Here is a 26,304-nt window from a genome sequence, read left to right as displayed (position 1 = left end):
GGAAATATCATGATTTTTGGCCAAAATTCACTAAATTTAATTTTTGAACACTGTGTTAATTAATTTCTCAATCGCTAATTTAAAGAAATATTAATAGTGATTCTAAGACGAAAGGTTGAATTAAAATATAGTACAACAAGCGATTTTTAGTGCGTTACAACAGCGAAATTTGAAAACGTCTGCCAGACGTTTTCAAATTTGAACGTCTCTCTATCTTGGTCATTTGCCGACAAAAATATCCTTGGATAGTTTCTTTGCATTCTGATAGTCTTCTAATGGACTTTTGTCATAATATCTTGGCTGCTTTCAACCGAATAGCGTCTTTCCGATTTTCGATGTGTCACTAAAAATAGCGTGATACTGTCCCTTTAATTCAGCAAAGGCATTGAGTGGTTGTAATGACAGTTAAAATGGTTTACTAGTCACAAAAACACTTGTGTACAATGTACGTTATTTATGTCTGAATTTCGTGTGGCTAAAGTCACACGAACCATCAAGCCAATAATAATATTCCAGCAACAAATATGTTCTCAAACAAGCTTAAGTTTTAAAAAAAACTTTTAAAAGCTTGAACATTCAGTCAGTATGCATATGTGTAATCTACGTTATATACATGGTCCAGTCTTGCAGACATTCGGGAGTTTAAGAAGCTGCAACGGCGACGACAACGGGAACGTCACAAAACAAGAGGATTTAATGACAAAAGCAAAGGCTCTGTAAGTGCGGGATAAATTTTAGTCCATTTCTACGCCGTACTCAGCCAAATTTTTCATTCTCTGTCTCAAATTGAACGCCTTTCCCACAGGTTCTTTTACTGCATGGTTCGGCCACATTGTACAAGTTGAACGAATTGGAATAATCACAAAGAAGTACACTGCCGCGAACTTACAATTTCAAGCGACGTTTTCGTTGACGTTGTCGTCGTGGTTTCTAAAAGTCCCTGTTATGCCACCCTTTTTAAAAAGAAGTACGCACAGTTTGCAACAGTCAAATGAATGGACTGTTAGTTTTCATAAATCACAGTGACATAGCTTACCAGAAATTATGATCAAGTGCCCTTTTGTGAAAAAAAATAGATAAAAATAAATAAATAAATAAATAAATAAATAAATAAATAAATAAAGCTGCGTGTGCTACATTACGAGGGAGTCGATTAGTTTTGGTTACTCAGCTAGTTGTGAAAAGGCGAAACCTCAGCTTAGCACGTTATTCGTGTTTCATTTATAACGCAAAGATGCCAACAAATTGTTGCCAAAATTGATAGTGAAAAAAGGGAGTAGAATCAAAAGCCTTTTCATTTAAATTTCTCAAAATGGCAACTTCAGTCAAAATAGAAATGAAGACAGGGCCGTACCTAGGATTTTTTGTCTGTGGGGGGAAACTCCGCACACCCTTCACAGGGGTCTACCGTATGCAGACAGGGTTTCTAGTTGGACATTTAAAATTTTGTTTTGACTCCTACACAGAAAGTTGCCCCTACGACGTTTAGAGAAAAAAAAAAAAAACACACCGATGCTTTTTGTTATAAATTTTCATGAGTTTTTATGGAGTTAACGTCTTGTACATGTTTAGCTTGAAGCAAATATTGTCTCTCATTTTGAAACACAGTCGATGCACTGCTGTAAACAAAGGGAGAAAATCACTGAGCTTCCACAATTCAAACGCACTATATCAGTGGAGCGAAGCATTTGCAAAAACAGTCGTTTTTTAGATACAATTCAAGCCTTTTCAGTCGATTACTGTGACACGTTGCAAATAGCCGTGCCAAGAAACACAACTCCTTGTGACAAACACTAATAGCCGGGCCCTGCATTGAAGCAATTACAGAATGAAGCTCATTGCATGATACAAGCAATGATTAATTTCTGTCCTAACATTACACAAATCTCAACAAGAAAGGCAGTTAAACTATCAAGCACTTAAAAGAGCCAAGCCAAACCCAGCTGAAATGCCCTATGTGGCATAAAAACACCGTTGTTGAACACACGGAATAAGAGGTCATATTCAAAACGAAGAGAATTTAAAAGAGGAAACTCAAAAATCATTAGGCGCAAATGACCTGTCGGATGGTGAACATATGATGGTTAAATCCAAACCCGCTACAAATGCTTGCGAGCAACACAGGCTTTTAAAACCAATTTATCTCTGAAAAAAAAAAACATTCTTGTATAAGCTATATTTAAAAAGGTTAAAAAAAAAAAAAGGAAGGGGCGTAGGCTTGTCAGTCTTTATTTACACACCAAATTCTAAACCACAGGCAGCCCAAACTGACAGAATCATTATTTTCATAAGAAAACCCGTACTGGCTTTTGCCTCAAAAGATTTTCCAAAATATTTATTTGGAATTCACGTTGAAAGAATATTTTTTCAGTCATAAGTCAATTTCTCGTGATCAGTGTGATGTTAGAAACAAATTGAGTTTTCCTGGCGGGAGCAGCTGCCTCCTCTGCCCCCGCGCTATGTACGGCCCTGGAAGAAGAGCAGGAGGGAAAACAGAAATGAGGAGAAGGAGGAGGAACAGGAGAAATAGGAAGATAACTGTAAAATTTGTCCAATGTGCGATCACAACATTCCACTTGAACGAAAGCACGCGAAAGACTCTGCGTCAATGTAACGATGGTAAAGCAATCACACACAGGGATGAGAGGACATCACAAATGACATTTTATCCCGCTAGCGACCTAAAGGATAAAGACGATCAACGTTTTAATAAAAACTTTGCTTCGTGCATGAACTGTTGAACGGTTTAAATAGAGAATTTTCACTAAAATCTGTGTACGTGTTCAGCTTGTGCGCGCTATAATTAACTTAGACAGTTTAGCAGCCATGGCCGGGTTGTTCGAAAGCCGATTAACGCTAATCCACGATTAGAAGTTAACCGATGTTTTCATCTCGCTTATTAAAAACGATTTTAAAGGCTCATTCTAAGCTAATGGTAAAGAAACGTCTAAGGCAAAGCTTAGGGACAAAAATCTTTTAGACGAATTCTTATGGATTAGTAAATAGACTCGAATCAAATTTGACGTTTACCCAGGATTAGCTTAATCGGGCTTTGAACAACTGGTCCCAGGAGTCTATAAACAAGAATACTCTTATTCGGAGCACTGTAATAAACCAAGTCGACAAGAAACTGTTTTGTTGTTTTACAGAACTGTTTAATCGCAAACAAAGCTCAACTGACATAATAGCCTGGGTAACGGCGACGGAACACGGGACTCGTTTTACAATTCGACTTGAATGTTTGGGACCATCTTGTAACAGAAAAGTGAAGGTCATAACAATGAACGTTTCCGAACAAAAGACGTCTTTGCACTTATTTGCAATTGCAAGTAATGACTAGGCTTGAATGCTGGCGCTTTCATAATAGATATTTAAAACTACCAGCGGATAGTGACTTCTGTGAACAACAGCGAGCTAGCTCGGACAAGACTAGTGTTTCTGCCTCTTCTATTGCATGGGAGGGACGCTCATTAGTAAACCTAGCCACTTATTAGCGTGCAGGAATGAATCTTACCTAGTCCATTGCTGTTGCTTATCTAGTCCATAACAGGACTAAATTCGGTCTATCACTACTTTGATTGCTGCCGAAAGTGATTTACAGACGGTGCCTACTTATGTTACTGCGCATACGTTCGGCGCAACTCGAGGTACTCGGATTTCCTATGGGTGGTGCTTACTAATACAGGGATAGTTTTGCGAAAAGGCAGAACTTAGCAAGTGCTCTTGGTATCCAAATAGAAATTGGGATTAACCATGCATTTTACAGAGATAAAGAAGCTTTAATTTGGAAATTCACGCCGGGCTGAGTGGCTCAGGAATCGGGCCATTTCAGCCAGCGGACTTTCTATCCAATATGGCGGCAGCGCGAAAGTTAATTTCTTTAAAATTTATTCCTAAATATTTAGAGTTTTGCTTTCTGGGATAGCCAGACATAAATTATACACCACGAGGAGCCATTTTGAAAGAGCAGTGTCAGAGCTTTCATTTCATATGTTTTTGGAGTCTCCAAGGTAAGTAACAGCTTCAATATTGATTTTTTAATTTCTAGATGTGAAGTTAAGGCGTAAGCGGCGTAAAAGAGGGAAAGTTGAGTTTATAAATATTATACAACCCTTTAAAAAAAGTAAAACCATGGGTACCTCGGACTGGCATTGTATCTTTGATGTGGCGATTTACTTTGGAATTTTTGTTTGTAGACGCGACAAATTTTAGGACCGGCTGTGGCTAATGCAGATGATGCATCGAGATACAAATCGCTCCCAAGCAACATATATCATATACGAAATTTTGCAACTTTCCCGAGCCGTGGTAAAGAAATACACCTTAGAGAGTGGACGATCATTCAAGTATCATTTGGCACAGCCTTCCAGGAAGTTGTCAAGGGTAGTTGTTTACTGGCACAAGTCTGTGTGAGGAAAGATCCGACATAAAATGGCAAGGAAAGGTCGTCAGAGAATGAGAAGCACTAAAGCAATTTCGAGAAACAAATTTCCTCTGGGGGAATTAGCTCAAAGACGAAAAGTGCTCAGAGATAACTTTATTGAAAGTTGTAAAGTCTACTCGACCGAAAGAAGGAAATTGAAAGGCGTTAAACGAAAGGTATAAATAAATTCTCATTTTAGGCCCAGTTCAGACACCGTACTTCACATGAGTCGATTTAAATTCTAACTTAAATCGACCCAAATTACTAATCCCGGCTCACTTGATTCAGATGTCGGACTTAATTTAGCTGAAATTGATACACTGGAGCATATTATGACTGAAGAAATTATGCATTTAAATCATTTTCTGCATTTGATTCCGATCAAGTGAAGTATGGCATCTGAATCAAAGCTGGTCCACAGCAGTTATCACCGGCTGAGCCAGGCAGAAAAAAACAGCTGAGCTGATCCGAATTAGATCGGCTGTTCTGAATTGATTCAGACGCCGTACTCCACATGAACTTAATTCATTGAATTCAATTCGGCTCGTAAAGTACAGCCTTTGAACTGGGCCTTAGCTACGAAACTTATGTCTTATGGGGCCAAAGTAAAAAAATTTTTATCTTTGAATGGTGGCTTAACATCTTCTTTTTCAAAGGGCTCTGAAACTTGTAAACATGGAAGATGCAGGGTATTTTGCAGTATCCCCCTAAACCATCAGATGTGATACTGAATTCCGCCTTTTGAAGAAATGATCTGGATGAAATGCTCAATTTTATTTTGAATGAGGAAAAGGATTACCTCGGTGCAAGAAGGGTTTTTTGTGCTGAAACACTCTTCAGTTTCCCACTATAAGCTTTCCTTCATTGCCTTACTGCGGGCAAAGAGGATGGACAAGCAAGTGCTTTCATGAGTGAGCAAGTGAGTTATTATTCCATTCCTGTGCCATTAAACCAAATAAGGTTAAGAGAACACGCAAAATATCTTGCAACTTGCAAATTGTTAGCCTGCGAATGAACAAAAACCAAAATACACTTAGCAAAATATTGGTGCATATTATTTATCCTATGCCATAGAGAATGCAGCCAATCAGATAGCTAGAAACCCATTGCATGTTCTGTGGTATGCAACGGCCTACTAATTTTTCCCACTGAAAGGTCAATTGAAGAGCCTGCGAAAGGGCAAAATTTTCATTGAGAAAAAAATACTGTCAACAACTAACACATGGAAGAAGAATACCCCAGTTTTGATCTTAATTTTGAATTCCTGGAACCAGACGTCGAACAGGAAAGTTAATTCAATGAGTGGCATGGGGTAAATTAGTTATGTAGTGCTTTCTCATGGTATACAATGAATATCCCACTCGTGACTTGATTTTTCTTTGTATACATACTAAGAAAAATCAAGTCACTTGTGGAATATTTCATGGTATACCACTCAAAAGCATTGCATATTAGTATATATTAAAGTTTAAACCATCAAATAAAATACACTGAATTTATTTACTAGGCACTGGTAACTAGATATAGGTAGACTGTCACACAGAGAGATAGATAAATAATAGACAGATAGATCTAGATAGACAGTTTGTTTGATTGATAGGTTAAAAGGATCCAGAATGAGGTAGAATTCATGAAAGCAAGAGTCACCGAAAAACGATTCTGCTAAAAGGAGGAAACTATTGAAAAGGAGGAGACGTTCCTGGCTCTAAATTCGAAAGAGAACCAGAGGAATACACAGTTGAGCAACTAAAACGGTGGTTAAAGTGTAGGGGCTTGAAATTAAGCGGTAAACGCGAGAACTCATCTCTATCATTTCTCAGGAATCGGCAACTGAAGAGATCCACAAGATTAGGATCGAAACCGATGTCTTGCCTGACCATTGCCTAAAATGCCACAGAATTTACTAACGGCTGAAGGACTCGTAGCAGCCCCTGGCCAGAGCAACACAGAAGAATTGCCTCTGTAATCAGTCTAAGGCGTAATCAAAACACAGGAGGAAATTACTAAGCTCCCTCACAGTTACAGAGCGGAGCGGAGCGATAAAAAAACACAACGAACGAACTGAAAGCGGCCTTTAGCCCTCAAATTAAAGCATTGCGGAGCTTTTAAAGAAGCTACAATGCTAAAGAAAGGATCAGGAGACAAATAATCGTCATAAGTAACACAACATCTTGCCACAAAAGCTGAAAAGCAAATAGCCGGGCCCCGGCAATACAAAAGCTGCAAGATAATGGTTATTACACGGTTCAAATCCTATCCTTAGAAAGATAAAAAGAGAGGCTATACTGCCACAAGAACACAAAACCCAGACATGACCTTTGAGATAAAAATACAAGACATGCGATATTTAAGCACGTGGCTTTGTTCAGTTACTATCGCGCAAATCCTCCAAATCATAAATGGCATTTAATAAGAAGAAAATACAGCGCTAAAAGAAAATTTACAGGGAACGCCACTTATACAAGAGAGGGCGTTCATTAAAAGACATACTCGTTTAATATAGCAAAACTAACTGAACATGGCTAAAACACGCGAGTGGGAGTCGCGCAGGCCTATCTTCTTTCCTTTTTACACTAGTTCTGTTTTTCTCCGTAAAGAAATCCCTCGAACAAGCAGCTAGCCATCGCTTACACTTCGCGATATCTTGTGCTGGTTTCGAAAATGGAATGAATACTTTCTTCCATGATTGCTCAACCTCTTTGAGGGATTTCGGCCACTTGTCAGGATACCTCGCGTCTGTTTTGCATTCACCTCAACAGCAGTGTTTGCTGGTTACCATTTCGGTCCGTCTTGGACGCTAACTGCGCGATTTCACCAAGTTTTTCGCTTTTTGGTATTGCTACGGAAGTACTCGCTCGTACATTTTCCTTTATCACATCCCAATGTTTGTCTGAGTCTGTGCGGGGGTCTCATGGGATCTCATGTGACGAAATCTATTTTTAGTAATAGTGCACAGCGCTATTGCAAGTTGCAATGAAAATTTTCTCCTTTGTGGTGCTAACTGTAGTGAGTCTCATCTGTCCATGTTTAAATTTGCTGAAAAACTTATTTCAGATGTAGCCTACATTGAAAAGCAGATTTATGTGTTACCGGATTCAAAAACAAAAGCAAGGTTTACAGTGGAACTTATTCCATGTGACATGAAATGGGCTGCCACATTCAGTGGGGAGCTGTCAAATGCAGCTCGTTTTTTTTTCCCTTTTGGAAATGTCAGTGAGTCTAATAAATGCACTGTAAATGGTTGTTTAGGTCCAGCTGAAACGTGTACCTGGAAACCATGGTTGTATCAGGATCGGTTAGAGGTGGCTGCGAAAGTCACTGCAAAGAAAGTGGAATTGGAGAAAACAGCCCTTGCTGAATCAACTAAGAGATCTAAAGTTTTAAAATATATCCAAAGTTTAAATTCCAGGCAGGAATATGTCCCTGTATTAAAGGAGTTTGTTGACAAAATATATGCAGAACCTTTACACAATGCAAATAACGGCTGGCAACAGTTGCATGCCCTGATTCTCTGCCATGCCAATGACAAAAGTGGCATATCATCTACCTGCACTGATGTTTCAAAAATGCCTGACTGCCCCTTAGCCTCTCACTTGATCACACTGAAGCAAATAGGGGCATCAAGGTTATTCAAGAAAGTCAAAAAGTGGTTCTGTCAGGGTAGGAAAGGCAACCTTTCCTACCGTTTCACAGGAAAGGAAACTAGAATTATGTGTCAAAATTTTTTGAAACTGGTGAAAGCAGTTAGTTCAGAACAAGATACTCTTATTGAAAGCTTGCAAATCAATACATTTGCATTTGTTGGTTTGCAGCTTAGGGTTGCAACCAGTAGATTTAGTCGAGTAGGACTGGGCCGAGCTTTTGACGGGAACAGACGCTGTTTTCTGTGCTCTGCGACTTATCCTTCAAATGGCGTAGAAAGAGGGCTCCTTTCGTTTAGACACAATGTCAGATAAAGAGGGGAACGCCGCGGAAATAGGTCAAGATAGTCGTAAAAGAAAAAGGACAACGCAAGGCTCTCAGACAGATGACGAACTTTCGACGGCAGGCGAAACGAATCCGTCCATGGCGGCGAAGCTAACAGAAATCAACCGTAAACTCGACATTTCTCTAGCTGGAATAAAGGATCGGAAATCGAAGAGCTCAAGGAAAAACAGCGTATTTTGGAGAAAGAAAACTCCGATTTAAAAGAAAGCTTAGAGTTTGCTCATAAGTCCATAGTGACCTTGACTGAGAAAGCCGACGCTCAACAGAAGACGCTATCAACGCTCACAGAAAGTGTGAATAAATTAACACAAGCTGTTGATGTGGAAAAGGAACGTGCTGTAAAGCTCGAAAGCCATAGCAGACGGAATAATCTTATTTTCTACAATATCCCCGAAGAGCGACAAGAATCCAGTTCTACGACAGAAACTCTGCTATACACCTTCCTAGAAAGAAACCTCTACATGGAAGAAGAAATCGATGAAATACCGATCGAACGGGCACATCGCCTCGGCAAGGTCAGGGAAGACAAGAAACCACGTCCAATCATCGCAAAGTTCAGCTCTCATAAAGATAAGGAGCGCATACTATCGAATGCCCGTACACTAGCAGGCACAAATTATGGCATTTCACAGGATTTTCCGAGAGAGATCGTTGAAATACGGAAGGGTTTAATCAAGGCAATGAAAGAATCAAAGAAGGAGGGTCATGATACAAAACTGGTTTACGACAAACTGTACATAAATGGTAAAAGATACAGACCGCAACCGTTAACAGGATATCAAGTGTCTTTACAGGAGCCTTTAAGCCGGACACAACTTGAGCATACTTTTTATGTTTTTTGTAATTATTGAACCATTTGTTTAAACTCGTCTTTATTTCACTGTATGTCTTGTATATGGCCAAGTTATGCAAAAGGACTAACAACCCTACGAATGACGTATGCAAATATCGGAGTACCTAGTTTCTTTTTTCCTTTACTTCTTTAAAGATGGCTAAAATAACTTTATCTTCGCTTAATGTCCGAGGCCTAGCTAATGATGAAAAAAGGAGAGAATTATTTTATTGGCTTAAAAAGAAAAATTTTTCTATTTATATGTTACAAGAAGTTCATTGTACGGAAAAGTCTTCTGAGAATTGGGCAGCTGAATGGGGCTATTCAGCTTTATTCAGTGGTCTGACGTGCAACAGATTAGGTGTGGCTATTCTTTTTAATAACAACTTTTCCTTCAAAATCTTGAGGCAGCTCTGTGATGAAGAGGGCAGATACATTATTGTTGATTTGGAAGTTGGTGAGCTGACCTTGACGATCTGAAATATTTACGCTCCGAATACAGATAATCCAGTTTTCTTTAAAACAGTGAGCGAACAAATGTTGTCATTTAAATGCGATGAAATTATTCTCGGCGGAGATTTCAACTGATCTGGTTTTGGATATTTTAAAAGACTAAAAGGATGGGAAGCAAACAAAACACTGGAATTCCTTGAAAGAACTTAAATCTATTCAGAATAATTTGGATCTGACTGACATATGGAGGGACTTAAACCCCGAGGAAAAAAGATACACTTGGAGACGGAATAGACCAGAAATACATTGTCGTTTAGATTTCTTTTTGGTTAGCTTAAGTATCGCGGGAAGAATCTCAAAAATGCTGATATTCTTCCTGGGTACAAAACCGATCATTCGATGTGTAAGATTGACATAAACTATCATTCAAATCCCAGAGGACCAGGTTTCTGGAAATTGAATTGCGCGCTTTTGAGTGAAGTTGATTATGTGAATGCTATCAAATCGACAATCACCGAAACAGTCAGCCAATACGAAAACGATGAAGGAGTCGATGAAGTGTTGCTGTGGGAAATGTTGAAACTTGAAATTAGGGATGCCTCAATGAAATATTCCAAAGCTAAAATGAAGAAGATGAAAAATAAAGAGGCAAACACTGAACGTGAGTTAGCCGCCCTAGAAAGGCAATTGGAACAGGATGTGAACAATGAAAAAGAAGTTCTTGAGGAACAGATAAGATTGAAGAAAAATGAATTGGAGAGTATCATGCAGTACAAAACAAAAGGGGCCATAATTAGATCTAAGGCCAGATGGTACAATGAAGGTGAGAAAAATAGCAAATATTTCTTGAATTTAGAAAACAGGCATTGTAGGAGGAAAACAATAATGCAGATTAAGGCGAGTAACGGTTCATATGTTACGAACGACTTAGATATTTTAGAAGAATGCAATTCCTTTAATAGTATGCTTTACGCTTCAAAAAACACCGCAGTGACATCTTCTGACGATTTGTTTTTTTTTGTCAGGAACACCCTACACTTAATGAGATCAATAAGCAAAAATGCGAAGGACTGATGACTGAAAAAGAATGCTTCGAGGCTCTAAAATCAATGGAATCCGATAAATCGCCTGGAACGGTCGGCCTCTCAGCAGAATTTTATAAAGTGTTATGGGGGGATATCTCTCCCCTCCTCGTAAGTTGCCTTAACAAAAGTTATCAGAAGGGTAAACTTGCTATAACGCAAAGAAGGGGTATCATTTCTTTGATACCCAAGAAAGACAAGTCTCTACAAGAACTAAAAAACTGGAGACCCATTACATTATTAAATTGTGACTACAAAATTGCTTCCAAGGTGATTGCCTCTCGACTTAAGGTTGTTTTGGAAAATTTAGTAGACAACGACCAAACTGGCTTCTTGAAAGGGCGCTCCATTGCAGAAAACATTTGCTTGATTAATAATGTCATCTCATACACAGAGTCAAAGGACATTCCCGGGCTACTTCTCTTTGTTGACTTTGAGAAAGTCTTCGATACTATCGAATGGACATTTATCGAGAAAACATTCCATCATTTTGGTTTCGGTTCTTCCTTTATAAAGTGGATAAATTTGTTTTATTGTGATATTCAAAGCTGTGTTATAAATAATGGTTGGTCGACAGGTTTCTTTGAATTGGGTCGAGGTGTAAGGCCGGGCTGTCCCCTCTCGCCTTACATTTTTATCTTATGCGCAGAGGTGTTAGCAACTACAATTCGCAAAGACAATGAGGTTAAAGGAATCTCAGTAGGCAGCACTGAATGTAAGCTTAGTCAATATGCAGATGACACCACGCTGATTTTGGATGGTAATCAAAATTCGCTTCAGCGTTCGTTTTATATATTGGAAAAATTCGGTGAGGTTTCAGGTTTACGAGTAAATTGCGAAAAGACTGAAGCTCTATGGATTGGCTCCAAGAAAGGGTCAAACCAAATTTTATGCTCTGATAAAAATCTGAAATGGGCGGATAGCAAGGTCAGAGCTTTAGGTGTTTGGTTCTGCATTAATCAGTTATGAAGAAAGTAAGAAGTTAAATTATGAAGAGAAAGTTCATAAGGTAGGGGAAATTTTAAATAATTGGGGAAACAAGAGATTAACCTTGATCGGTAAAATAGCAGTTATCAAGGCTCTCGCTGCGTCACAACTTGTTTATGTGATGTCGTCAACTACGTCGTGCTCAAAATCATTGAAAGAGACAAATGACCTTCTTTTCAAATTCCTTTGGGATTACAAGGGCGACAAAATTAAGCGGACTGAAATGATAGCAGGTTACCAAGATGGTAGTCAAAAAATGTTAGACATAATGGCATTTAATAAGGCTTTAAAAATCTCATGGATACTTAAAACTGGCCGTCTGTAATTTTCAACTAATGTGTTTTGGGTGAGAAAAAATAAAATTTCTCAAACTTTCTCAAAACAAAGGACTAGGTAAGTAATTTACATTCATATAACTTTCAGGTCAATCAAATAAATAATTTAGCTGTAGGACGAATAATTTGATTTTTCAGCTCTGGGAAGACACTCAGGGATCATTTTACTACACATCGGAAACACCTGGGTTTGGAAATATAATGCACCTAAAACTAAATGCCAAGTTAGTACTCGAAATCAGAAGACATTCATGATTAATTTAGGACGGTTATTTTCAATTTTAGCGAAAAGCTGAATATTTTACGGATTTTTTGACTTTTCTGTTTTGTAAGCCATTTCGGCAGGTACAAAAATCGGCTAAATTCAAATGAAAATATCGCCAATGGTACATTACTAGACTTCATAAAAGTACACCCCAATTAAAGAGCAATGTCTTCTCCTCAAATATGTGCAATAAAAGTTTGGGGCCAACTTAACTACGAAATTTTACAGTTGAAATTTCAATGTGCACTTTTGTAAACAAACACTAAATTTTCAAATAGCTCAACGACGACGGGCTAATGATATACGGAGAAAAAAACAATCTTAAATCCACTCGCGTCATGAAATACCCGAAGTGAATAAAATATTTTGCTTCCTGTTATATTTTCTTTGGATTAAAAGCGTATTTTCGATAAATCATCCGCGAATTTTGAAAGAAACGAGACAAGTTATGAACAGTATTGTTTAATTGTCACACCCCCTGTTCATAAGATAAGCAAACTCCGCGCTTCAAAAACAATCGAAATTGAGAAATTTTTCAACTTCTATTCCATACGAGAAGCAAAGGCAATCTATAAGATACGTACCTTTGCAGTGGATTGTGCTTTTGAGGCCAGATGGTGAGGAACTGCGAAACGCACGTTATAGGTTTACACAAGAGTCTCGCAAAAATGTACGAACTTTCTACAAGTTGGATTGCGTGATAAAAACACGGAAAGTTACCGCCCACCTGTTTGTCCATCGATGATAAAGTATTTTCGCGTTCGGTTTGGCGACGTTTACTCGAGGGGTTGATAGGTAAGTAAGTCGAAAGTGAGCCTTTGTTTATTCTCAGTCTCATGACAATTATTGGCCCCTTAATTAATATAAAGCAATTGCCACTTTATAATGCAGGTCATGGCTAATCTCGTACCCCGATCTCAGTCGTCGGTTCGGGAATGTCGAAATGTGAGATCTGGTAAAGTTCGATACAACGCCATTTCTGGTTGGTTACCAGAATAAGGAATGCCTCATTCTAATCTGCTCTGTGATTGGCTCTTTCCTTCTGTGTTTGGATTTCGCTCAATTCGGGGAAGAAACAAAAACACGGAAAAGTTTTCGCTCCGATTAAGATTGTCATGCGACGTTTTAATACATACATGCCCTTTGTGTGGGGAGAGAACAGTGAGAAATTGTTTTTTCGGAAGACAACAGCGACTTTAGCCGAAAAGAGTTTGCAGTAACGTTCAAACGGCCTTACCAAATTACACAAGTTTCCAACACGATGGATATAAGCTTGCTTACTTTTGGGGATAAAATGGAGGTAGGTCATATATTTTTTTTTTTTTGGTATTTCTTGACAAAAAATGATTTTTTTTTAAATGATTATTTATTTAGTAAATGCAAATTAATTTCCCCAAAATACTTTACCTTGAGTTCCTGAACACGCGCGCCGCATTGACAATGCTAGCATATTTTCAGTTTTTGTCTTCTGCTAAAAGACTATTTTCCTTCTAAAAATTGAACTGGACTTTGAGTAAGAGACTTCATAATATAATATTAGTCCTTTCAGACCAGTGTGCTTATTCCTTCAAGATCCATACAACATCTCTCATAGGACTTTGGAGAAATTGATATAGTGTCCACACAATATTATTATTCATCTGCTGGTGAGATCAATATCCCTCCCACCCCTCAGCTAAGAGAAATGAAAAATGTCCGACTCATGACCGCCAAAATAATAGTAATGAAACCCGTACTACAACAGAGAACACCTTGTCTGAACCGATTAGGGCTCTTTATATAAGTGTAGTTAGTTTAATTTTATCCCCTCTCTCCCACCTACTGAGTTAAAAAAAATTTGGATCCAAAATATAAAACTAGCCTTCCTCTAAAATAAAAATGGGGACATTGGTTTACATGTCTGCACCACCTAATGCTTTGCAGGTCTATGCTTGTGATAGGCTTTAGAAAAGAAGTAGTTTTAAAAGGAGGACATGCCTCTTTGGATTTGACATCACTTATAGTTTTTAGAATCTTTTTGCCATTGTTCTTTTCTTCAAGATAGGGGAATTTCTCCATTATTTTATCATTAGTATGGAGTCCTTGAAGTACTAAACACACTTCATTTACTACTTCCATTGTTAATCCTTAGCACATTCTCTGATACAAATAGTTATCACTGGCCTCAGTTTCCTCTTTATTTCTTGGTAACTCTGCCTTAATTTCTTCCACCTGATTTCTAGGGAGAAGCAAGTTCCTAAAGTTCCTATCAGTGATGTGAATATCTTCAAGGGCTAAAACAGCTGGACACAGCTCAACACATAATTAAGAGCAATGACAGTCATTTCGGACAACAGATATCACAACAGCTGCATTTCTCACACAAAAGCCAAAACCAAAGTGTAAATAAGCAAAAATTTTCCCCTGCACAGATTTCTGGGGTATTTACACTAATCTGTCATGATGGGTTGCATTTCTTCAATATTTGCACCAATATGATTGTTGTTAAAGTAAAGTTTTGATGTAGCAGGCTTCCCATCTCTTCCACTTTCTTGGAAAAAACTTTCCATGGTTTGCGGAAGACCAAAATGAATAAATTATTATCCTTCCAACACAATGAGAATCAAACCCCATTCCCAAAGATTGTGGCAAATAATATTCATTGTCAGTCTGTAGAGAATGAGACTGAGCCAAAAGTGCATTTTGAGGAATTTGGGGAGTAAGGTAGAACTGGTGATCCCCAAGCTTTCCACCCAAAAAGGCACCCCCAAATCCACACAGTACTAATGATGAGTAAATAATAGGCTGACAGGCTTAATTTTTGACATTGGTGGTGATAAGTTCATCTGCTATGGGCGAAAATATGTAATCAAACTGGTCAACATTACTCTGTGTTAAGATAGGAGGGCCTTTGTAGTACTCCATAAATCTTTCATATTCAAACTTTGTATGATTGTAGTTTGGTTGTTTTTCTGTTGCTGTTGTTGTCATGACAACAATCTTCGCTGTAGGGAATACTGAGGAAAGTGTTCCTCGTTTGCTGTACTCTGAAGTTGTGCCCGGCCCTGAACAAAGATGCAATTAATTAAGAAAAAACTGTAGTCATTCACTGGGATGTTGTTATTCTTTCCATTAGAATAAGACAATATAATTACCAGAAAATGGATAATGAGAAGGCTGAATAAAAAGGGATTCTCAAGTAACTAAGCCCTTTTTGACGCATGGGGTGGTGGAAGGACGAAGCATAAAAGAAGCTGCGATAATCACTTACAATATGGCTCTGTATTTATTAGCTTTTAACCTTTAAGCCTCAGTGTCAACATACAGTTTCTCCTTACTGGTCTCTACATGTCCATTTTTCATAGTAGCATTATAGGGAGGTTGTTGAAATATCAAGAAATTTCACCACTGGTGATCTCATGACCTCTCCTTGATTGTGTATTGATAAATATTAGGAGAAATTTTGATACTGATCACTACTGGGGCTTAAAGGTTCAAGGTTCACTGTTCTGATATTTTTTGTGTACTTGTGTGAAAAGTCCTTGAGCATAATTTTGTGTTGCTGGTCTTAATATTAAGAAAAGTTAGGACCTGATATGGGTGCAAATATCAATACAAGAAAATTTTTTTTGCTCAAGGAATTGGCATCAACAAGGAATTTTCATCCAAGACAGACACTGTTTTGAAAGTTTCTTTTCCCCACCACTTCTCTGCAGTGGGTTAGTGTCTGACAGTTTGATTAAATGTTGTTTCCTGGCTATGGAAGGCCATAGTTAAGGAATACTTAGGAATTGATGGTTACTGAAGATCAGCTTACTGTGAAAGCTGTTGTTTTGCTGCAGAAATGGGTGGCAGTTCATTAGAACACACAGACATGCACAGGAAAACAAATAGTGGAAATATTTTTTTTTATTTGTTTTCTATTTATCTGCCATTTGCTACTTTTATGAGCCCAAAAGACCTTCACACCTTCCTATTATTATTGTTATTATTATTTTTTTTTTTTTGCTGAAATCAAGGATCCCATCAGAGGTGAGTGTCCAAGCACCAAGATAGCTGCTTTGGACATAAAGAACCTTGTATTATTCTTAGTGTATCATCCTCTATGCATGTACAAATAATGCAATGCTCAGTACAACAATGATTATTTAAGCAGCTCATTGTGCCTTGCAAATCAAATGCAGATAATGACCTTTGTTCTTCATATCAAGAGTCAAATATTATTGGACTTGTGTATTATGTGGTTCTAATTTTCGAGTCTGTGGACTCCTATGTGTAAAATTATAACCTTTATTAACTTGTCATCAAAGAAGCAGTCGAGGGGGCATGTCCCCTAAACTTAACATAAATTTCAGGTGAAAACTTTTCAAGTGTTATGTGATAAAGGTGAATCAAGAACCACTGAAATGGAAAGCTCATCACTACCAAATAAAACTCTAATGGGAAACTCATAGGGACTTGCTCTGTTTGCTCACATGTTGCAAGTAACCAAACAATTTCTTCAGATCCCAAATCCAGATGTGGTACCTCCATTTCCCAAAAGAAATTCAAACTTCCATTTTTGAGAAAAAAAACCCCTTTAAAACAGCAAGGGTACGTGTACTCGGTATTTTAATGTTGGACATAATTGGGCGCCTACCATTTACACGGACAGGTCTTTCTGGTTTGCTGTTATATAACCAAGACAGTAGCATGGTGTTAGGGCTAGGATGGTTCATGGTTCATTTATTTCACACTATTTACACAACATTAACATAGAAAGAAAAGTATTACAACAAATGATTACAAGATAAAAATAAATACAGTACAAATTATAAAATGTGTGTGGTGGTCAAAGTAGCAAAGGCTTTCTAGCTGACCACCACCTACTTTTAAGTAAACAAAGAAATGACACTGAGCTTTATTGAGATATTAGAAAATGTAGGAAATGTTTGTAGAGCCTAGGATAAGCAGACAATTATTATTATTAAAATTATTATTATTATTATTATTATTATTATTATTTTTAACTCTATTATTATTATTAGATAGTTACATACTATTATATTTGATCATTAAACAGAACATATATTATTTGATTGACAAGAGATCAGGTGGGCCTTATAAAGTTTCTTAAACCTGTTAAAAGTTTTTGTTTTTTTCAATGCCATGGGGACAGTTTCCCATATGACAGAAGCAGAGTACTTAAAAGTAAATTTGCCTATGTTAGTTCTAACTTGTGGTCGGTGGAAATTAAGCTTGGCAGAATTTCTGGTGTTATAGGAGTGGACAGTTGTTGTAGGTAGGAGGAGGCCCTGTTTAGCTGGTTCATATAAAATTATATTATTACAGTGACCTTGAGTTGTGTCCTTTGGCCTGTAAAAGAAACCTGCCGCATTTACACAAATTATCCATTTGGTTTGGAAATTTAAACCATTAACTTATGGAAGAAGGAGAATTTGTGTGACCAAATCAGCTGAAAGACTACAAAGAGAAGAAATAATTTTTACGTATCACCGGTAGACCACAATTTCTGAAACTTTGCAAATGAAAATATGACATGAACCATTTGACTTTCCAATGCGAAATTTAACACCAAGATGCCAATCAGTAACTCTATTGTGCCTCATCTACAACAACGACCACAAAATTTTTCTGATAAAGCTTCGACAACAAAAACTCTCTGCACTGTCTGTTGCTACATTTACCTTGGGGTGCACAAAAATTATGTGACATTTCCCTGCCTGTAAATTACAGTATCTTCAATACAGTTACCATCTAAGGCGAAAACTGGTACAGCTTACTCCGGTTGACTTAAGTCTTTTTAATTGATCGTCGATAAGCACGTTGATCTTGAGTGGAGAAAGCACAATTACGATGGATTTGTTCTTGGAACAGTTTTCATTACAAAGATGGTCTAGATGGTCACAAAGGGTAGGAACTAATCTTAGTAAAAAAGTGATTTACCGCGCTTGTTGATTGCAATCTCTCCTGTTGCCTTTTTCGTTTTGGTTTAAGTTTCAAGTTTTGTTGTCCTCTCGACCGAAGAACGTTCCGAAGAGCACCCTCGAAAGCGAAAACCTCACCAGGAATGATCACAGTTACGAGCAGCACGGTGGACAAAGGATGATGGGCAGGCCCGTATTCCGGGCCTCAAATCGAACTTTACCAGATCTCCCCTCCGCCTGACCGTGGGAGATCTGGGTACGAGATTAGGTCATGGCGACATGCGGTTACTCGACCTTCGTCGGTGGAACATGTGGTTCGAGTGTAGCAAATCCCGCGGTGGTGAAGTGTATAGCGCTAGAGAGTTGTGTCAAGGACATAAAAGCACATCTAAAGTCATACGACGTCCGTGATGCTTCCTTGCAAAATGAGGCGCAGTTGCTCCTAGCTAGAGCAGGTAATCAACTGAATCAGAGGAACAAATTTATAGTTTGAATGTACACTATTCCGATCGTTAAGAAAACATTTACAAGTCTGTTTGATAAAAAGGACAATTCTGACATACTATCTGGTCAAGAAATTAAGATTAAAACTAACCCGCCATTTGAGTCGCGTTTTGTTACTTCTCACGTGCCACTCCCATTCCCTCGGGGGAGGGGTAAGGGGTGACTTGGAGGATAAGGTGGGTCTGTGGGTTTTTTCGTCTTAGGTGTGGAAAAATTCCACCAAATTTTTCCGTGAATAATTGCCAACTAATCGAAACTAAGCTAACAGAATGTCCTTGCTTGCTCTATGACTCAACGAGAACCCGTACGTTTTCTGAAATATAGCCTGTGTAGCAGTCGTTTCCCTTCCACGCGAGTAGGTGAAGTGAGCAAAAGCTTCTGGAGAGCAGGCGAAAAAACAACCGAAGTAGGAACTTTTTGGTCCCATGCTCTCTCCATGCATTCCCTCGCGAGCCTCCACCGCTCTCAGAAAGAAAACAACTGCTACGTAGGCTATGAAATTCAAGATAAAAAATTTAATGTATAATAGTTTCTATTAAATTAAATGAGTAATGCAGTAAAGATTCATTTTTTTTATGATTTTAAGTCAATAAATTCCAAAACGGCGGCGCGCGGGAAGTTTAAACGCGAAAATTGGGGATAATCATCAAATTTATGGGAAACTAAAATGCTGTCACCACTTTTTATACTAAGATTTGAAATTTTAACACTATTTTCAACAATTTAACGTCAATTTGTTGTAAGAGTTGGTGTTCCCTTGATAAGTAATATATCTGACAAGAAGAAGGTTGTTGTCTCAACACCTTTGGAAATCGAATGAAACACTCCTTAGAGTGTTTGTCACCGATCCTCAAATCATTAATAATTCTTCAAGAAATTCAAAGCCAAAGTTCAGCAAATGCCATGATAATTAAGATCAAATTTCCAAACTTCATTCATTGTATTGATGTCCTTTGTTAGGAGCAGGGATGGCGCAGTGGTGAGAGCACTCGCCTCCCACCAATGTGGCCCGGGTTCGATTCCCGGTCTCGGTGTCATATGTGGGTTGAGTTTGTTGTTGGTTCTCGTCCCTGCTCCGAGGGTTTTTTCTCCGGGTACTCCGGTTTTCCTCCCTCCACAAAAACCAACATTTCCAAATTCTAATTCGACCTGGAAAAAGTGGAAAGAAGAGCCACTCCGTGGATTCCACTGTAATTCCTATTTATTATTTTTATTATTTATTATTTTATTTATTATTTTTTTTATTAAAAAAAAAGATGTTCTTTGTTATCTTTTCATGAATTATTAATGAGTTTTAGAAATCATGTTTCAAACACTGAGTATCAGGACTCATAGGCTACTATTGAATTCTTAGGGTTCTTTGACGTAACTAGTGAAAATCTTAAGATCACTATCTGCCCTCGCCATAGAGAGTTGTACGGGATGCGATGGCGCTGCAACAAAACAAAATGTTCATCTCCTGTTAACTGGGCTCCTCATAAGTCTAAACTATTTAAAGGAGACCGTGGGATAACCTCCATCCAGTCCAGAGGACTTTTACAACCTGGCAAACTGTCTTCTACCTGTTGGCACTCGTAAGTATATAATAATAATAATAATAATAATAATAATAATAATAATAATAATAATAATAATAATAATAATAATAATAATAATAATAATAATAATAATAAAAATCTTTCTTTATTATAATATTCCAAGCAAAATTGATATTTACAAGTTAAAAGTAGAAAAAAAGAGCTATTAAAACCTATTTACAATTCAATATTTAAAATTCATTTCGATTAAAAAAAAAGCGACTATTTCCAAGTACAACAGAGCTATTTTCAAGCACAATTTTTTTAACAATAGTAAGACTAAAATTTTGATGAAATAAAAAAGTTGTTAAAAAGATCCTAAAATACTAATTTACAACGTCACGCCATCATTCACTTTCTAAAATTAGCGGAGACACGCTTGGCTAGCGTTTAAGCGGCAGTCATCAATGAAATCCCCAAATGGAATTTTGTGAAAAGGTGTCCTGGAGCCTCGTACGCATGTGTGTACCGACTTTAAAATCTCAAAAGAAAGCAATGTTCTAATCCAAGTGATAGTAATGTGATAAGGTTCCTCATATGACTTTTCGTATAAGTGTAAGGCTTTATAGGATAGTTTTCTTTTCTTTGCTGTTTAGTTTTCAGTTTTTAACGAGCAGAATTCGTTGTGTCTGCTGATGTTTGTCAAAGAGATTTTTAAACACTAGAACACTGGTTGACTGATTCATTTTCAACGGTACTTTCCAAGGCGACTTCTTTGCAGCTTTAAATTATGGGTAAAAACTTTCTACCGACGTCTACTACAGTTTGTAATGTGTAACCTAGCCTTCCCGACACATTGTGTAACAAGTCATTCTCGTGAGTCTGTTGTTTTGAAAATAGTAGAGTGTTAAATTTATCCTAACAGAAACGCAAATGCACTTAATTACCTACAGTCCAAAAACATTGCTCTTCTATGAAATTATGACAATGACGATACTGAAGAAGATGATGATGATGAAAACGATGATGACAATGATGATGATGATGATGATAAATTGGAATCTATTATATTTCAGCGATATGTAAACAGTGCCGTGTAAAGTTGAAGAGCGAGATGGAATCTGAGCTATCAGGACTACCGACATGTTTACCAGATGCCACATCTCGATAAAAGAAGGAAGACTCAATGCAACTGACATGTGTCAGTCATACGTTACCATCAACAACTAGCCCCGCGGACAGTGAGGTTTGTATAGCTGAACCTGCTTTTAAGCGATATTCAATGGGTTTTTCTAACCACAATGAGATTAATATTCGGTCAATTCTTTTACACAGGATAGTAAAAGTGAAAGCAGTGGTGGCTTGACAGAAGCATTAGGCGAGCTGACTGTGGATGATGATCCAAGTGCATTTTTTTCAGACGGCACAAGCAGCGGCAGTGAGTCGTCTCATGGTTGCAGTAGTACTATTCAAGTTCTTCGTCGTGAAAAGCTGAATCAGTTTTTACACATTTGCGGTAAGGAAGAATGCGTTACTGGTCAGCCTCAAAAAAGCTGGGAAAACATGGATGTGCAAAGAAAGAACGTGTACGTCCGTAGAGCTGCAACTGCTATCGCAGCTGCTTTGGAGGTCATTACACCAGGAGATGCTGGGCATCTGTGGGAAGCTGTGCAATCATCACGCAGTGTGGAAAAGGCGTTGGGACTGCCCGAAAAGCAGTCGGCCGAGAGAAAGTATCTGCAGGCGTTAGCTGAAACGTATCAACACGCAACAAGCTGGGACACTCGGAGACAGGTCCTGGCAATTTTTGCCGACTTGGCGCCTTTTCGTGAGATTCAGGAATTTATTCCTGGTCTTACGGAATACAGGTTTAAAGAAGCACGGCTGCATATCTTGAAGCATGGGCGTGGTTCTGCTGTTCCCTTAAACAAAAGTCCCAGGATGAGGATTAATGAAAGCCAACTCGACCAATTCCTGACTTTCATTACCAGCTCCCATGTAATACAAGATCTACCTTTTGGGCAGCGGTACTTGCGTTTGGCAAACGGTCAGATCTTAGAAACCCCAAATGTAATTCGTACAATGATACCACAAAGAATCATTGAACAGTATACACAGTTTTGAAAAGAAAATAACATGAAGCCACTTCTACGATCTCGTGAATGTTGTCCGTGTGTTCAGCAACTGTTCGGAAGTCTCTTCAGGGTCTGGACTATATTGCAGCTAATGGCGCCAAGGCTTTTGATGACTTAGCCACAGTAGTTGTCAACCTTGGAAAGCATGGCCGTGACGGAGAGTGGGTTGATTACTGCGAAAGAGCACTGAAAGCGGGAAAACAGTACATAAAGACTGACTACAAGGTAAATGGCTTTAATGTTAGGTGTGTTTGTTATAATACCTTATTAAATGTTCCAGTGTGCTAGGGACATCCATCATCCCGATTCCGTGTATGGGTGATAACCTGTCAGTCAGTGAGTTGATCAGCGAACGTAACCAAGCGTTTTCACAAGAAAGGGTTTGGTAGGGTGTCCCAAATAGGTAGTGGGTATGGAGCGAAGCCCTAAAAGTGCAGTGGGCATGTTGGGTTAGTTATCAACGGATGATTTCTTTCGGTATATGTTATATAGAGGTCATCAGACTACTACAGTCTGCTTTGTAGGTGATAATAAAATTCGATATTTGTTGTAGATGGCGTTGTCAGTCTATGACTGTTTTTTTATGTCTTTGTTTGTATTTGTGCCCTTGAAACTGTTGTTCACCCAGTAGTTGATCCCGGAAACTAATCCTTGGAAGACCATAGACATTAACTAATCTATGAAATAATTTACGACCATTACTAACATCAGACGTTTGGGACATGCTCCTGCAAGTTTTAAGAAAACGTAGGCGACTGTTTGTACTGTCAATAATTTACTACATTAATAAAACTCTAGGCTGTTATAAGAACGTTTCTTGACTATTATATTATTTGGAATTTGTTTTCCTATACAAAATTGGAAAATGATTAATTGATCGACTGAATGGTTGAAAATAGACAAGACTGGTTGATGTATAAATTCATTTTTCGGACGAAATGAAGTGACTCCTATCTTTCCACACACGCAGGTTCATGTCACAGAAGCATCTTCCGTCGCTGACCACTGTACTTCGCATGCTCTCAGTGATCCCGAGAATCACCATTTCCGTCACTCGTGCAGTCACCCTCGCAGCCTTGCCTGTTCTTCATGTGAAGGGCTTAAATCTGTTCTTTCTAGCATTGAGACCGCACTGCATGATAAAGCCACAACGCTTTCTGACGAGGAGCGCGATGACATGATGTACGCATATCAGCAAGCTCTACAAGCCATACAAGCTTGGAAAGCACACCAGCTGCGTTCCCTTCAGCAGGACAAGTGCCGTGTAGACATCTTGCGGGACCTAAAATCCACAGAAGTTTTGATAACTCAAGATTGGGCGATGAAGTTTCTCCCCCAAAAGTATCGGGATTGGTATGGTAAACGAGGGATATGTTGGCACATCAGTGTTGTGGTGAGAAGAGGAGAAGACGGAAACCTTGAGCATCAGACGTTCGTTCACATTGCACGGAACTGCTCACAGGACAGCAATGTGGTGTTGGCCATTATGGAGCACACTCTACGTACACTGAAAGCTGAACACTCGGAAATAGCAAAAGCGTCAGTTCCGTCAAGACAACGCGGGCTGCTACCACAGTGGAACCCTGTTAGCAGCCTGCTCTCTGATACAGCAGACAACAGGGATACGGATTGGGAGGGTAGACTTTAGTGACCCCCAGGGCGGAAAAGGTCCCTGCGATCGCAAGGCTGCGACTATCAAAGCCCATGTTCGGCGTTTCATTGATGAAGGACATGACGTTCTTACAGCAGATGACGTAAGGGATGCAATCGTGTCCAACGGTGGAGTGCGTGGCGTGAGGGTTGCTATTATCAATGCTGAAGGGGTGGCACCAACACGGCCAATCAAATGGGAAGGGGTCAGCCATTTGAACAACTTCTCTTACACAAATGATGGTGTCACTTTATGGAGAGCGTACAACATCGGTGAAGGAAAGACCCTGCTGTGGACCCAGATTCAAGGTGTGCATTATTTTAGTTGCGTTTATTGAAAGCGCAAACAATATTGTGGAATGATAAATTTTAAGAAAGTCGCGAAGTATGATGGCTCCTGTAATAAATAATATTGCCCCATCCTCAGGATCACTGATTAATTATTGCTTTTGATTGTGTCAATCGTCATGATCAGCCAGCTTAGTGAATATATCATACGCGCCGTAATCCGTTTTCGTGGGCTCACACGACCTTTTGCACTGAAACGATTGTCAATTCTCATTTGTCCTCTCGTTATTATGTCAGAAGGACTCAGCCGATTTGCAGTCATGTTAATCAACTTTTATATTGTACTTGTTATAGTTCCAAACAGTCTGCAGATTCAACTTAATAGTTGCTTCTCTGACGGGGACTTCGTTGATATCTCTGTTAGCAGCCGTGCAATACCCGAGGTTAAGGAAAGCTCCGCATCAGCAGAATTAGAGAAGAACAACGATTCCCACGATGAAGACGATCAGCCAACAAAGCTCTTCACTTGCCCGGTTGACGGATGTGTCAAACTTTTCCAGCGTTACAGCTCTTTAGAGAACCATTTGCAGTATGGTAAATGTGAAATTGTCCTGGAAAGGGAGAACTTATTCGACAAGGCCAGAATCATCTACAGAGGCAAACGTCTCCATGGTTCTAATATTCAACCAGTTCTGACGAGTTCCACTCTTCCAGGCTTTGCTGAAGAGATTCAAACACAAGGCTGGGCACTAAAAACGATAAAGAGGGCTAAACGTTTCACTGAAAAGCAAAAATGCTACCTTGATGAAAGTTTTCCATTGGTCAGGAAATAGGCCATAAGCTTGATGCAGCAGCCGTGGCACGTGACATGAGGTTTGCTAAGGACAAAGGTGGAAATAGAGAGTTTGCAGTAGATGATTTCCTCACTCCTCAACAAGTCCAATCTTATTTTTCCAGAGCGGCTGCTAAGCTTCAGAACACCCACGAACGAAGAGACCCCTGAAGAAGACATAACTGCCGCCGAGGACGAAGCTGCTTATTCACTAACTCGCCAAACTATTCTTGACCAGTGTCTGCTATCTCATCCAGTCACTTTTGAATCATTTAACCTTTGTAACGTAAACGCGTCAAATGGATTCAAAAAGCTTAGCATCGCCAAGCTCCGCAAAATGTGTGAGTACTTTGATTTAGATATCACCCACATCTCAATGGCACGTAAGGCACCTTACATCGAGTTGCTAAGGTGTCTCGTGCATGAGTGCAGCTGTGCACTTCAGAAAAAATGATTGGTTTATTACATATTAAATGAACGGTATATTACAGCTAGCATTTGATGTATTTTTACGTCTTGCATACCTTCGAGTTGTACTTTACTTCCTTTCGTGGATATTACGTAGAGAGATGTAGACAACGTGTTGAATGAAGAAACTAGAAAATCTCTACCAGGCTATAATTAGGCAAAAAAGGCGTTTCAGAATGTTTGTCATGACTCAGACCCCCGTTCCAAGAAACTTGCTACATGTGCTGCCGGTCTCCTGTAAAGCAAACAAGCAAGGCAGTGCTGCCAATAAAGTCAGTAATATCTAGCTGAAGAAGACTGCACCCAGACGCAGGTTAAGAGAAACATATAATGTTCAGTTTCTGCAGTAGGCGCTTGATTGCTTTCTTGTTTAGCTAAGTAGTCTGTATCTGATATCCTCTCATTCGATGTCGCTTCATATGAAAAACATTTTCTCCGAAACTGATTATCACATAATCATTTGCGAGTCTAGGCACCAACGTCTTCGCGAACCGGGGGATCTGGGTACGACAATAATGTGTATGTAACGCAATCTTTTTCGCCTTGACAACTGCCAGATCGGGAGATCTCTCGCTAATTCAAGCGCAAAACAGAAAAGATACTTTTATTGTCGGAAAGGTAGCATAAGCTTGATGGCCTC

General features: G+C 38.8%; 1 protein-coding gene, 1 long non-coding RNA gene and 1 pseudogene across 2 annotated transcripts in view; 2 read left to right on the top strand and 1 right to left on the bottom strand.

Annotated features, from left to right (window-relative positions):
• The window catches only part of LOC146485164 (uncharacterized), a 428,948-nt gene that overhangs the window by 94,321 nt on the left and 308,323 nt on the right, over positions 1-26,304 (bottom strand). The window lies entirely within an intron of this gene.
• LOC146485180 (uncharacterized) lies at positions 13,285-16,794 on the top strand. The gene is made up of 2 exons (XR_014863435.1): positions 13,285-13,664; positions 14,587-16,794. It is a non-coding gene; the product is annotated as an uncharacterized LOC146485180 (long non-coding RNA).
• LOC146485179 (uncharacterized) lies at positions 18,542-25,650 on the top strand (annotated as a pseudogene).

This window comes from Pavona decussata, unplaced genomic scaffold, assembly GCF_977016875.1.
Source record: "Pavona decussata unplaced genomic scaffold, jaPavDecu1.1 SCAFFOLD_27, whole genome shotgun sequence".
NCBI classification, from domain to species: domain Eukaryota; kingdom Metazoa; phylum Cnidaria; class Anthozoa; order Scleractinia; family Agariciidae; genus Pavona; species Pavona decussata.
This window is presented reverse-complemented; position numbering and strand designations above follow the sequence as displayed.